Source organism: Hylobates moloch, unplaced genomic scaffold (genome assembly GCF_009828535.3).
Source record: "Hylobates moloch isolate HMO894 unplaced genomic scaffold, HMol_V3 SCAFFOLD_2, whole genome shotgun sequence".
NCBI classification, from domain to species: Eukaryota; Metazoa; Chordata; class Mammalia; order Primates; family Hylobatidae; genus Hylobates; species Hylobates moloch.
This window is the reverse complement of record NW_026652277.1, coordinates 79,198,920-79,212,969: the sequence shown is the minus strand read 5'-3', so window position 1 is coordinate 79,212,969 and position 14,050 is coordinate 79,198,920.

Genomic DNA, 14,050 nt, shown 5'->3' with positions numbered 1-14,050 from the left:
TAAGTGAGCTAGAAGCAGAAATGGGAGGGAGAGTAGGGGTGGGCAAGGGCCAAATCCAAACACCAAGAGGGGTACTTATTTGGCTGCGTTCCTCTATAGTTTAATCTGGGAAGGAGCCATAGCCTAATTGGAGACCGTGAACATCAGCCTCCGCTCTGAGTCACCAGGCAGCGCCGCACAAATGCGCTAGGGCTTCCCCTTTCCGCGATTCCTGTCCCTACTCTTTCCCACTCTCTTTCTTCTCTTTGCACATACTCTTCTTCTCGCCTCTCCTGATCTGGGTTAATGAAAATATTTTAACTTGTACAAGTTTATAAAGGCTACAGGAGTAAATTCAGGAGTCCCAGGGCTCAACGACTGCACTCTTACAGATTTCTCTGCCGGGTCTGGTGCTGCAGATGCAAACCCAGGCCCCGTGAAGAAAGCGATCCGGAGCTGCAATTCCTCCCTGCTCACTCCTGTGGCTGACTTGCACACACAGACATCGCCTCCTCACTTGTTGGCGACTGTTTTCCGTTCTTCCCCCAACAATTCGTCCTTCTCAATTCCGATTAGCTGAGACTGAGGCCCTCTACAAAGGACCTGTGCAGCTCACGGAACAACTCCGCAGTTGTCAGGTAGAAGAATCAGAATCAGGTCTGAGCCCGCGGAGTTTCTCTTTAAGCGTTGATTTCTTAAAATCAGTGATCATTTCTCATTGGGGCTCAAGGGAGGTGCTCGGTTTCTGGAGTGTCAAATGAGAGTATACTCCCAGGGTAAGCTTGTCTTCATTCCTCTCTCCCTTCACCCCCCGCCCCACCCCAGTTTTCCAGCTTGGAGAAAGGAAGAGGAGTAGGGGTCTTCTGGTCCACCAAGTCGAGGGACATTGAGGAAGTAATGAATCTGTGATGCGTCCAGAAGAAAATTCACCCTCTGGGAGAATGAGCTTCCGTATTCATGCATGGTGTATCTCCAGCAGTACCTGCTCTACCTCCAAACAATACTGCAATTTTTTTTTTCACCCCGTGGGTGAAAAACCGCTGCCCTATCTCCCTCATTTATTGACTCACACTCTTCCCACAAAACTACAGTGTGGAGGGATCAGTAACAGAAATGTCCAAGAAGGCCACACTTGTCTTTAACACTAATATGTGACATGTAAGACGGCTTGAAGGAGGTACTGAGATTAACACCCAGGTGTAAATGAATACCCAAAGATGCGTAGCTGGACATTGCTAATACCAACATTGCAACAGATCAATTTGGACATAAAGCAAACTATTGAATAGGGAAGCTAACTAATATTTTCTAATTAGTTATAATGAGCATTTTAATAGTCTATGCTATATAAAAACATGTTTAAATTGATATTTAAAATACACAGCTTCCTATTCTTTGAATTAAATATTTAATGTTATTTTTCCTTACAGACAAAAAGTTACCTTGAGTCTGCTGGTTTTACAAAATGAATTGAAAATGGAACTAAATGTTCCCGTTTAGGCCCCATTTAAGAGTCACCAGATTTAGTGTTTAGCTTTTAATAAAAATTATTGCACCCTCTAATTGGCTGTAAATTAGGTCCTGTTCTCATATTTTACATCTGTAGATACCGACAGTTCTTAAACAGTGGAAATTTTGTGCACATTCATATAATCTGCTGAAAGTATAAACAATGAAAAATGTGGCTGGAATTTATTCATATTTTTGTACTGACAGATGAGGCATTTCAGTTTCAGCTGAATGAAAGGATTTTTAATGGATTAATTTAAAGCCAGCACTGGAATTATGCAAAAAGAAATATGCTATTGAAAAATTAAAAAATAGTATTAGCATTAGGAATGAACCCTGCATTTAAACACACGAGCAAAAGTTTGACAAGAAGTTATGACTTTTCAGCATGACTTTTGGTTTGGTTTTGTCTTCACTTTAAATTGTGTAAACTCTTCTGTCCTTTAAAAAGTGTATCATAAACAATTAAGAAAAAATGAAAAAAATGAAAGAGCTTAGGGTTTTTTCCCACTTCAATATAGAATTCTTAAAATTTATTTCAAATACAATAATCATACTGGAATATATTTCCAAACTGAATTATCAGAAATAGTCAAACGAGAATGCTCAAGTAAAAGGCTAAAGAGTAGTCGTAACGAGAGGAACTCTACCAAAACACTTACATGTTTTGGAATTTCCAAATTCAGTCACATGAAGAAAAGGGAATTAAAAAAAAAAAAAAAAACTACCGCAGGCCATGCATAACAGGTGATGTAAATTTAGAATAACTAGCATTTCTAGAAAGTCTTGTGCTTTTTAATGTTCACCTCTAGTCTTCAGTGCCGGTTCCTTCTCAAATTACATAAAATGTACTTTAAGAAGCACTCACTACCTGCTACAGATGTCCAGGAAAACTGAATTATGGAAGTCGGAAACATATGGCAGTTGCCTATTGCACAAGGAAGGTACATATGAAAGTTATAAATTTCTTTCTTTAAGTCAGCATTGTAAACGCATTTTATAGGGTTCACAGTATGTATTACATCTGTAGATTTAATTTTTGAAATATATGTTTTTTGAGATATTTGTGGTTTGAGATTCTAAGATAAAGAACTCATCTTGTTGTATTTTAAAAAATCAAGAAAAAAACCCTAACAAATAAAAATAAATATGTGGAGTGGCAAACATTTTTCTTTTATTTCTCAGCTTGTTGTACTGAAAAGGACATCAGGCCATCTATTGGCAAAGAATTACTCACAACACGGGAGGTACCCGTCAGCAGAGCATGCTGTATATTGCGTTCCCTATACAAAGAAGCAGAGATATCAGTTGAGGAAAGCCAGCTTGGGGCTGATACAAAAACCATCAGATTAAGATCTGGACCATGCAAATGTCAAAAACACACCAATTAAACTTGCTTTTGAGAAAAAATTCCAAGTGCTTGCTGATTTATTTTCCATCAAAATATTCAATTTAATTATTTCATTTAACACGTTTGAAACCACATTTTGATTGCAATAATAATGTAATACTACATATTCAGTATTTTCAATGGATATCAAGTACTATCAACTACCAGGACATCTTCCCCTCACCTTCAAAGTGATTAAAAAATAATCACTCTAATTTTCTACCTGTGGCACCCGGTTATCTTTAAATTTATATTTAATTTTGTAGATTTTAAAAGTCAGAGCTCTCTTCTTTCAGTTTATTTGGAGAAATGTTTGAAGCAAGTTATCTAAATGGTCTTGGTCAAAAATGGGTTCAAACAAATAAATACCCTGAAAGTAGGTAGTAGGTAGCCTACAGGTAAGTTCGCTTCAAGAAAACCATCTTTAGATTTCCATCGTGGAGGCATAGGGAAACACGCAAGATTGGTCTCCACTTTGTTGTAGAAGAATGAAATGGATTTGCGGTGAGAATAATGTAAAATTACAGCAGAAGTTCCCTACCCAGGCAGTTTTATTTGGTTGTGTTTTGAATTTCCCCTTTGCGATCAATCGAATTGTCGCCTGTATCGGTTTTCTCTTCTTTCCCAGTTCCTGCCTTGCCCAGGGCTCCCACTGGCCTGGCTTTGGATCACTCGGTCTCTGTGAGACACTGAGGTATCGAGCGTTTCATATTATGGGCTTCCAGAAAGATGAGGGAGACGAATGAGGCGCAGAAAAACCTATCAGCTTCTTTTCCATTTGCCTACGGAAAGGTGGAAACAAGGAGAGCGCTGCAGAAATTTCTGATTTTTTTATTTTCCAAATTTTTGTTGCTTCTTGAGCTCCTGTCCGGCCCTGTCCAGGCCATTCCACGTCCCCTTGTTTCCCCTTATAATTAGGACTTTGTAAGGGGGCCCCAACCTGACTCCATCCGAGAGTAAGCTTAGTTCGGGATTATTAATTTTTTATGTAGCATTTATTACTTGATATTAGTAACAAAACTCTCAATAAAGTAAAAAGAAAGAAGTCAGTCCAGTTTCCGGGGACAGCCTAAAATCCCTGGGGGCGGTTCCCACTGGTAAAATACTAAGGAATTCGTATTTCCGGTGAAGTTCCACACCTGAAATTAAAATCCAGTCTGGGTTTCTGAAGCTCATATTGTTTTGGGCAATATCTGCGTTTTCTTTCATTTAGTTTTTGTTCTTTCTGGTTTTGGTGTTTTTTTTTTTTTTTTTTTTTTTACATTGCCGAAGACAATCTGATTTACAGTTTGACTGAGAGTTGCATTTCTGTTTAGAAGGTGAAACGTCTAAATCGGTTAGCCAAATTATTCCCCGACGGCTCCAATATTGTGCCAGAGTCCCAGAGTCAGTTATTTTTATGTCTGACTGTATTTCACATGTGCAGGGTGATAAATAAAATCCGTCTCAAGCTACAAACTATCTGAGTGTGATGAGGAACAATCGACAAAAATTAACCCAGCCAAAGCGTTGGGGTTCAAGCGAGCGACTGGACCATAAATCAGCGTCGCGGTGGCGTCGGGAAGCTGAGCGCTCGGAGGCGCACTCAGCTGCCTCTGGGTTCGCCCAGTCCGAGAGAGCGGGGCTCCGCCGCGGGAGCCCGGGCAGGAATCGGACTCTGCCAGGGGTTCGGAGTCTTCTGGGGAAAGGGCGTGTTGGGAGAGAAAGGCAAGCCCACGCAGGAGCGACCTCCTAATTAATTCATCATCGAGAATTCTCCAGTGGGGTGTGTGTGTGTGTGTGTGCGTGTAAAACCAAAAAAGACTTGGGAGGCAAACTTGGGTGGGGAACAATGAGGAAGGCGAAACAATTCCCAACTTCTCTGGATCTCAGAGGAGTCCCTCTGATTGCTTAAGTCACTAGAAAAGGAGATTCGTCTCAGCGATTACCAATGATACCCTTTTTAAGAGAGATCAAAGAAGGCGCCTAGGGAAGCTCTACAATGCGGCTTCTTGGAGTTCTGAGGCCGCCTGCACATTCACTTTCCAGTGTAAGCCCCCGCTCCGGAATCCCGGCTCCAGCCCAGCCCGCGCCCCCTTCCCTGGAAAGACCTGGCCGGCCGCGCCCCCGAACCCCCGAGGCGTGGGTGTCAGGCTAAGCGAGGCTCGTCCGACCGGTCGCTTCCAGCTCTCTCCACCTGTTGGAAAGCCCAGGCCCAAAAACCGCGCCAGCGGCGGCGGCACGTCATTCGGCGGCCACGGGGAGTCAGGGACCGCGGAACGCGGGTTTCTGTTGATAAGTGCAAAGTACAGCCCTCTCGGTGCTAAGTGCACAGTAAGTGCGAAGAATAAATACATCGTCTCCCGGGGCGGCTGTCTGGAAAAGGCCTCTCAGCCCCCTGCGTTTCAGAGCCCGTCAAGGGTTATAGCTTAGTGCCGGCGTCCGCGCCGCGCCTGCGCCTCCGCCTCCGAGCGCCGGCCGAGAAGGGCGCGCAGCCATGGCCACCACACGCCACTAGCCCCGCAAGGCGCCCGACTCCTCTAAGGGGAACTCGTAATGCTCACCCAAAGCCTCAGAAACCCCGGAACCCATAAGACCGCACCACCGCGCAAACGGTGTCCCGGGCTGCGCTCCCGCACTGCACCGGCAGCCAATGAGGCGAGGCCAACCCGGAGACTGCGCGCGGCGGGCGTGCGTGTGTGCCCCGCAGATTCGCCCCAGGCGGTAGGTGTGGCGTACCCGGGCAGCTCCGGCGGGAATGGTGTTGGGGAGAAGGAGCTGTCATTCATTGTCTTCTAGATAGTTGAATAAAGAATTGGTTTTTAAAAATAGGTTCAGAGCCAACTGAGTGAAAACTTAAAAGTCCCCGCGAGGAGCTCTAGTTCCCGGGCGGCGCGGCCCCGGCTTCCTCGTCGTTAGCGCTCTGGCCTTGGGCGCCCGCCGCTCTGGCTATGGAGGTACAGGGGCCGCGCATCCGGGAGCCTGGGCCTCCTTGCGGCTCCGAGAGCCTCCGGGGCGCCCGCACCCCGATTCTCCGGTCCCAGCTCTCTCCGGGCCCGGCTGTCTCCGGTCCCTCACTGACTTCGCCAGCCGCACCACCCACCGCCTTCTCCCGCAGACGTAAACCCGAATACGCCCCGGCCTTGGCCTCGGCCTCGCCCCGGCCGGCGGCCAGTCCGGCTCGACAGGATTCGGGGGCGGGGTGGGCCGGCAGAGCTCCGCTCGCGACGTGGATCCACAGGTTTTTATTTCGTGACCCTGACCGCGTCCCGGCCGTAACTTCCTCTGCGTTACAACGGGGATAATAATCCCCGGCCGGCCTGTCGGATGGTGGCGGGTAATATATCCCGGTAGGGGAAGGACCGGGCTTGGCAGAGACCCTTAACTGCCCCGCTGTGTGGCTGTTCACAGTCCGCCCAGATTTAGGGGTGGGGTGGGGGGTATTCGGACCCCGGCCTGCGCCCCCTCTCCAGACCCCGCAGAAAGGGGTTCATGGGCAATTAGGTTCCGCTGGACTCCGCGGGCTGCGGGCGGGGGCACGTGGCGCCCTCTGGGGACCGTCCGCCGCACTGCCTGGCGTCCTGCCCGGGGAGGCGCAGCCTAGCCCGGCACCTCCCGCCGCCTCAGGCTCGGAGGAGCTCTGTACCTGGCTCCGCGCCGACCCCTCCACCTGGCTGAAGGCAGCAGCCCTGGGAGACTCTGGCACTCTGGGCGGGAGCAGGAGCTGTGCCCCATGGCAACCCAGACCGAAAGGGGAGCCCTGTCTGTTGCTCTTTGCTGTGGACTCGAGGGAGGCCGTCTGGAGTCGCCCAGAAGCGACCTAAAAAAGGCACCACCGGCCTCTGTGTGCCGAACCTCCGCGAGATAGACCCTAAGTCTCCCAACCGTTTACAAAAATATGAAGCCATCTGGAAAAGCGAGCAACCACATGGATGGAGGGAAACAATTAAAAATAAAAGGTAATTAGGAGGAGGGACCTGAAAGGAATATTAACGTAAATGTTCTTTGCGCTTCAGTGTGAGGTAACCCCAGATTTTATCTTATGAATGAAGAGGTCTGTCTAAACCTCAGAATTTTAATGGAACAAACGAACCAACCGACAAACAGAAATGCCAAGTAGCCTCAAGCCCTGGCCAGCTGAGGGGTATTTCCCAGTCAAGTTCCCAAGACCCGTTACCGTTATCATCGCTCCATATAGTGGTTGATGAATGAGCAACTCCTTCATTGCATTTCCATTTAAAATCCCAGGGCACTCCACCTGTAACTTTGACTTCTCTCATTAGTGAAGTTATTTTTGCCCCCTCTTTTTGTTTGTTTGTTTGTTTAGAAAGGCACATTTCACAAGTTTATCAGTGAATAACTGTTTCAAACTGCCCCCATCTTGAATGATAGCTGACCAAAAAACAAACAAACAAAAAACAAAATAAAGGCATATAGGGTGGTGATCTAAACTGCTTATGGACTCTCAGTTGCATAGTTGTTTCTAAGACTTCATTTTTTACAAAATGAAACATTTTGGGGCAGTTACAGTTACATTAGTACATGTTGTGGAAATAAGCTTGCATTTAGGGAAAAATTATTAGAAACAGCTGTGATGTTAATGATTCAAAACCCAAAGTACTCAGTATGCTCAGTATCTACTTTTCATCATTTTTTTTGTGTGTGCATCCACATAATGCATACTCTCTGTGTGTAATACAAGACACTTGTTTAATAAAGCAAACGATTGTCTGTGTCAGGGAGATTTGGTCCTCTCTCCCTCTCCCAATCCATGTGCAGAACAGATCAAAGACCCGAATTACCTCTGTCTTTCCAAAGGCAGCCAGATGGTGTCTTGATTTTTCTTTAGAATTTTTTTAGCAATAGAATTCAAAGGATTAAAGAATCTGTGTGATGCTACAGATGAAAGCCCTACCCAGGTAAATTACTTTTCTTTTTAATGTCATGCATACCTTACCTTATTCCACTAAGGTTTTGAGAAGTCTCTGGAGAATACATACAATAAATATGTAAATGGTGAGTAAATGATTAAAACCGGGTAAAACTGAAATCACAATCCAGAGTCAAGATTAGAAGAAAATAAGAACTCTGATATGCATGGAAAATACTAGATAGTTGTTAAAGAGGAACTTTAAATTTGTCTCAGAGCTTCCTAGCAGCAAAAGTAAAAAGCAAAACATGACCCTATCAAAAGACAAGAAGAAATCATATCAGTTACTTACAGAACGCAATATATTCCCTAAGGTGGTGGTGGTGATGATGGTGATGATGATGATGAGGACGATATGATATTTGCTGCAGTAGCAATAGTATGTTTAATATGCTGCTCTGTTCGGGAAACCAACTGTCCCTGCCTCACCTCGACACACACAGCTGTTCTTTCTGGGCTATTTTTACTTTGTTACACATAGATTAAAGCTGCTTCTCTATAGAGAGGCAGTTTGCTGTCTGAATTTTGGAATCAGACAGACCTGGATTGAGTGCCAACTTCCTGCTCTGCTGTAACCCTTGGCAAATCACTTCATCTCTCTCTCTCTCTCTCTCTCTCTCTGAGACCCCGTATTTTTATTAAAATGGAGAAAATCTATCCTATTAGCTGAAAGAGAGACTATTCTGTAGCCTGACATGTCAGAAACTTTTTATAAGTGTTAGGCTATTATTGTTGTTTTGATTGTCATCAATGTACCACAAATGTTAATTTCCTTCCTCCTTTTTCACAATTTCATTGCATTCAAGGGTACTTCTTCTTTTGGGCCTCAGAGCAAAAGAGAATGCTAAAATTTGAGCTCCAAGTCCTGTCAGTACAGATGAGCAAGATCTCTGAGCTCCCTCACCCTCCCTGCTTGTCTGTAGTGGTTAAAGAGTGGAGACAGTTTCTGGGAGAGAGCAGTGAGTGCTGGTAAGATGTGCCTTAGATCAGCAAGTACAGGAGTGGGCTAGTCCCTGACTGCTCTCTGTAGTCACTCCTAGTCACCAGTGGGGATGGTAGCTGGCTGAATCACCTTAATATTGGGATAAGTCATGGCATGAATTAGTTCCAAGAGGAGGTAAGTATATCCAAAAGGAGGTAAGTATATCCAAAAGAAGGTAAAGAATATTATTTTGGAGTGGGAGGTTTTGCATGTCACTACAGAAAGTCAATATTCTTTTAAAGTATTCAGTACTGGGGATTTGGGGGAGCCTAAAAAAGGTCACACTCTCCTCCCCCAATCCTTCCTCATCCTGCCACTTCCTGTGTAGTGCTTTTAAACTGAGTACTTGCTAAGACCCAGCAGTGGTGCTAGGTTTTATGGAGACAAGTTCTCCGTTCTGGATCTATCACCTAAGACTACCCAGTCAATTGGCCTCCAGAGAGGTCTTCTGTTTTTGTTCCTCTTCTGTCTTCCCTTCTTTCACCTGCTAAGCATCCACTAAACTCTTACCCTTCTCTTCCTGCAAAAACGTGTGGGTTGATAATAGATTAACTATCAATCCAGTGTATCTAAGACCCTATATTATATTTCCCAAGGTTAGCTGTATCTTAGAAAAGTATGGAGAAGTATATGTGCATGTTTGATGTATTCTAGTAGATTGTAAGCTTCCTAAGGTCAGAAACCTCATGATGTTTATGTACTGATTGGCCAAATCTAGAACAGCAGATAATTTGTTTCGGCTTGATGCAGCCCCATGACTAAACTTCCAAGAAGCCACATGACATAGCAGGGAGGACAAGGAGTTGGAGTCAGAAGAGGGTGCCCAAGGCTTGTTGGCTCTGTCACTGGCTCTATGAATTTGAGTAACTACTTAACATCCTGAGCTTCTACCTGAAGTATTTAGACAAGATGATCTCAATGGTGACACATAGCACCAACATTTTATGGTCCTGAATCCACTTTATAGCTGAGAGTGACTTCATCTTTCTCTGAATTAACTGCCATGGCATTTTCTGTCTTCTTCTTTTAAGGGATATAGCACTCCTACCTTGTATTATAGTGATTGCAAACTATTTCTTATCTTCTCTGTTAGGCGTAAGCCCCATGAGTTCAGGACAGGTGTCTACATCAGTGTTTCCAAAAGAGTTAGCTCTGTGTTTTGCACAACTGTGCTCAATAAGTAGTTTTGAGTGAATAAAATCTGACTCTTTATAACATACACTAATTTGATATAAAAAGAGGGCAGTGGCTGGGCACAGTGGCTCTCACCTGTAATCCCAGCACTTTGAGAGCCTGAGGCAGGAAGATTGCTTGAGCCCAGGAGTTGGAGATCTGCCTGGGCTACATAGTGAGACCCTGTCTCTGTTTTTTCAAAAAAAATAGCTGGTTGTGGTGGCATGCATTTGTAGTTTCAACTACTCGGAAGGCTGTGTTGGGAGGATCGCTTGAGCTGAGGAAGTTGAGGCTGCAGTGAACCATGACTGCACCAACGCACTTCATCCTGTATGAGAGAGCAAGACCCTGCTTCAAAAATTTAAAAATAGTTAGAGAGCAAGCTAACACTCTCCCATTGTTTGGCAGAGACAGCTAGACTTTGGGGGCACTGGCATACATAGGCTCCTTCTTTGTCAATTATTACTGTCTTGTCTCCATGTCAGCCAGGGTATATCCAGTCATGCTTGTGCTTGTTATTTTTGTTTGAAGGGTACAGGCTGAATGGTCTAGAACAATTATTCAGCTCTTTCCCTGAGCTAATGTATAGAATGTGGTAGAAAAGAAGCAGGCTTTATGATGGCAGAAAGGAGAAAGACACATGGGGGGAAATTTTTTCTCATCTGATGAAGATAGGTAGTGGGTATTGAGTTGTGTCTTCCTAGTCCCCAGTATGGGCAGACAGAGAGGCCTGCTTATTCCTGTGGCATGGTTTCCTTGGCCATATTTGCCAACTCTGTAAAACTCTCCCAGGGAAATGGAGATTTAAAATGGACAGCTCTACTCTGTTTGAAATGTATGTCTCTAGATTCCTCTTCTGTAATGGATTCCAGAATAACCAGTAGACTGCTCTTTAGATCTTTAGAGTAATCTTGCTAAGAGAAGTTACAATAAATCCCTATAAAGAGTCTTTTTTTTTTTTTTTTTTTTTGCTGCTTCTACTAGTGAGGTCTTTGGGACTGCAGCCCTGCCTCCATCAGGCCTTATACTCACCTTAAACTGAAGTTCCCCCAAGCAGCCTTTTATGCTGTAGCCAACCCAGAGCCTCAGCCTAGGCCAGCTGGCCCAGAATTCACACACTTTTTCCCTAGAAGACTGGTGCTTCTGGGGCTTCTGCTGTTACTGCTGAATGCTACCAAGTTGCTGAACTTCGCAGTTGCCTCTGTTACTGATGCCATCTCCATGGTCAAACCAATTTCCCATTGCTGAGCCTGGGTACGAGCTTGGATCTTGCATGTTGGAGGCATCACTAAAGTGGTCCAGTTTTGTCTCCTTTCTCTTCTGCTCTGGGTTCTCCTGCTTCTCCCTTCCCAGCCCCATCCCCACACGGCAGTGAAAGTCCTTTTCAGTGAGCTAACACACTCTGGTTATTCTTGCTGAAGATCTTTCCTTGACTGCCAGGTCCAAGGGTGTGGTGGGGTATGATGTGAAATAGTACTTCCTTTGTACCTCTCCTTGTAGCTGTAGGAATCTAAATGTATTGACACATGGAAGCTGATATCTGTTCCCCTTCAGGCCGGTTAGGTTTCCTTGAGCTCAATTGGATGTATGTTTATTCCCATCCATGTATCATCTAAATCTTTGTATGGTAGATTTTCAGTACATTTATCTTGTAAATCTTAGGATTATTTATTTTAGAAACTATCAACATTCTAGCAGTTATTTATTAGTCATCAAAATTAATGCTAACCGCAATATAACACGATCCCTGAATAACTGTGGAATAACTCAATAGTTTTCTTCTCACTTAAGAGCCGAGTGAATCAGGTGGCTCTTCTGTGCATCCTTCTTTCAACTGGTGACTCGGGGACCCAGAACTTAACTCCTTTTTGTGGCTATGCCATTTGGAACTTGACTTCCATGTTTGCAGTGGAAAGGGAGGAAAGAGTATAGAGAAAGTGCACCTGTTCTTAATAACCTCAGCCTGGAAGTGACATTGTAACTTCTGTTCACATTCTACTGGCAAGACATCATCCCCAAAGCCCCATGTACCTGCAGAAGAATCTGGAGAAATGTAGCATTTCTTTGTGCCCAGGAAAAAGGAAATAAAGCAATTCGATGACTACCTAGCTTTCTGTCTGTTATAAGTTTTAAAGGGAAACTTTTCTCTTTTCTGTGCTGGAGAAACACCAAGGCCAGTATGCCCCTGGACTCAAATGACAGAAAAAGTAGAATCTACTGTTGAATCAGGTGTAAAAACTAGGTGGAGTGCTATAGGCCATTATTTGGCTTTGCACTTATGGAACTGGTTCAAGGACAAAGTTCTCTTTGAGGTCGGGGAGAAATGTATTTCATGGAATTGAAACAAAGTGCCTGCAGGAAGATGCGGATGTGAAGAACTAAGGGATACCCGCTTATTGTGGTAATAGCCATGTCAGTGTTAAAAGCCCCCAGAGCCATTTTATTACAGATTCCCATAGTCTTTTTCTTACCAAAGTAGTTGCCAGTGACTTGAAACTTGAGAAAGTTTTGCCAACAAGCTGTAGTGATATTCCAGAATCCAGGATTTGATCACCTCTTTTCTGGTCTTTTACTTTTAGTCCTAATACATGCTATCAGCACTCGCTCTTCAAACTTTGTCTTGGTTAACACTTTATTTGTATCTTTAATGATGTAACAAATGTCAAATCTTGTTATTGGTTTGACAAGGTCTGACATTGCTCTAATGTCTTTGCTCAGGTCTGGTTAATTTATGAGAGGATAACAGACCACTGATGTTATTGTCATGTGCTTTGCTGGAAGTTTTAGTGTCCCAACTACCCTGTGGAAGGAGCTTTATACTTCTAAAGTGGTTGCAGTGTTCTTGTTAAGTTTTTTTTTTCCATTGCAGTCTTGCATTTTACCTTCTCACTGAACAGTATATTGTAATACCATTTAGGATAGTTGGTTCAACACCAGTACCATCAAATTTTCCAGATGATAAGTACAGCAGAGAAGAAAACTAGAAAGCTTTCTATTCTAGGAGAGAAAATGGACATTGCAAGCTAATCGGTATTGGGTCAAAGAGACTAGAAAAACATCTGTGTTGTCTGTTTTTAGAACAATTGCATTTATTGTTTAAAATAGCTTAACATTATTCTTATTTCTGAACTTGTATGGGAGTCTTAGAAGTCCTCCAGAATCTTATAAATTGCTTGATTGGCTAATGTTCATTGGCCATATTGAAAGCACCTAAGGAAACCTCTAGCCAAATAAAATAATTTAATGGAGATCCACCGAGTGACAGGAGATACATGTTACAAACTGTACTGACCACAGAGAAGATGTGGCCTTGGCCTTCAGGAGTTTATAGCCAAGTAAACTGTATGGTAAATAAAATATCAGTTAACTCTACTAATAAAGCAAGGAAAGCATAGTCAGAGGAAAACCAATGATAATACCTAGAGGAAATGTAGGTAAAAATATTTGGCTAATATTCTTTTAGGGAAAAATGTCAAAAAGTGTCCAAGTAGGAGTCAGGACAAAGCAAACCATAAGAATTGAGAGGTTATTTCTTGTACAGATTCTTTCACTTACTACCTGTATGACTTTGGGTAAGTTCTTTAACTTTTATGAGCCTCCATTTCCTCAAATGAAAAATGAAGAGTGTAATGTGGGCCCTGGCAAATGCATTAACTGACTGTGCAGGTTGGATGAGACTATGTATTTGAAAGTGCTTTAGGATGGTAAAGTGCCACATAAAGTAAAGGCAAGGAGAGGCCTTACTCTTGTACTTCCTCATCTCATTCTCTCCTCTCTGCTTTCTCCTTTCCCCCCTCCACACCCCTACATCCACACACAAACTGCTGTGACCCTTCATTTCAACACATGGAAGAAGCCAACAGGAAGCAACACATTTTATGGAGGTGGGATGGAGGTGAGAATTTTTTGATATGCTATTTGGCATCCTGAATATATGTAAAAACAGTAATTTTGGTGAATAATTTTTCCACCAAACATTTGCTTCCAGGCTGCTGAAAACATTTGCTTTGTGAATAAAGACATAATTTAACTATGAGAGGAGGTAGCCCTTGGTGGTGGCTCTAGATCAGTTTTGTCTGAAAATCAATTTGCCAAATTACCAACTGCA